The sequence below is a fragment of the Limulus polyphemus genome, unplaced genomic scaffold (assembly GCF_000517525.1).
Source record: "Limulus polyphemus unplaced genomic scaffold, Limulus_polyphemus-2.1.2 Scaffold516, whole genome shotgun sequence".
NCBI classification, from domain to species: Eukaryota; Metazoa; Arthropoda; class Merostomata; order Xiphosura; family Limulidae; genus Limulus; species Limulus polyphemus.
This window is the reverse complement of record NW_013666126.1, coordinates 477657-478877: the sequence shown is the minus strand read 5'-3', so window position 1 is coordinate 478877 and position 1221 is coordinate 477657. Positions and strand designations below refer to the sequence as shown.

The 1221-nt window shown below is 39.2% G+C and overlaps 1 protein-coding gene across 1 annotated transcript in view; it reads left to right on the top strand.

The window, feature by feature from the left end:
- Nucleotides 1–1221, top strand: part of LOC106458793 (hemicentin-1-like) — a 110194-nt gene that overhangs the window by 45128 nt on the left and 63845 nt on the right. The gene's annotated exons all lie outside the window — the stretch shown is intronic.

The window sequence follows — 1221 nt, the reverse complement described above, 5'->3', positions numbered from 1 at the left end:
GCTGAAAGGGCGAGCATGTTTGGTGGGACGGGGATTCTAACCCGCGACCCGCAGATTACGAGTCGAGCACCCTAACCACCTGGCCATGCCGGGCCCGAAAAAATGGAAAATAATGATTTTTATTAAATATATATATTTTTAAACTGTGTTTGTTTGTAATTAAGCACAAAACTACACGTTGGGCTATCCGAAACCCGGATTCTAGCGTTGTAAGTCCGCAGACATACCGCTGTGCCACTGGGGGGGGGGGGGAGCTTAAACTGTGAATTAAAATGTAAATATTTTAGCTTTGGGTCTATCTTTGATAATTACATACAAAACTTGTATATACATTACTGATACGGAAAACTTCTTTTCCAATATGGAACCGTTGACCTACATGTAGATTACAAACACCGCGAAACCATTGATCAAAGCACAGATTACAAACACCGCCAAACCGTTGATCAAAGCAAAAATTACAAACACCGTAAAATCGATGATCAAAGCACAGATTACAAACATCACCAAACCGTTGATTAAAGTACAGATTACAAACACCGTAAAACCGTTGATCAAAGCACAGATTAGAAACACCGCGAAACCGTTGATCAAAGTACAGATTACAAACACTGAAACCGTTGATCAAAGTACAGATTACAAACACCGCTAAACGTTGATCAAAGTACAGATTACAAACACTCTGTACTTTGATCAACGGTTTCCGGTGTTTGTAATCTGTGCTTTGATCAACGGTTTTACGGTGTTTTTAATGGGTACTTTGATCAACGGTTTCGCGGTGTTTAAAATCTGTGCTTTGATCAACGGTTTCGCGGTGTTTGTAATCGAAACCGTTAATCAAAGCACAGATTAGAAACACCGCGAAACCGTTGATCAAAGCACAGTTTACAAACACCGCTAAACGTTGATCAAAGTACAGTTTACAAACTCCGTAAAACCGTTGATCAAAGAACAGATACAAACACCGCGAAACTGTTGATCAAAGCACAGATTTTAAATACCGTAAAACCGTTGCTCAAAGTACAGAATACAAACACCTTAAAACAGTTGATCAAAGCAGAAATTACAAACACCGCGAAACCATTGATCAAAGTACAGATTACAAATACCGTAAAACTGTTGATCAAAGCACAGATTACAAACACCGCAAAATTGTTGATCAAAGTGCAGATTATAAACACCGTAAAACCGTTGATCAAAGCACAGATTACAAACACCGCA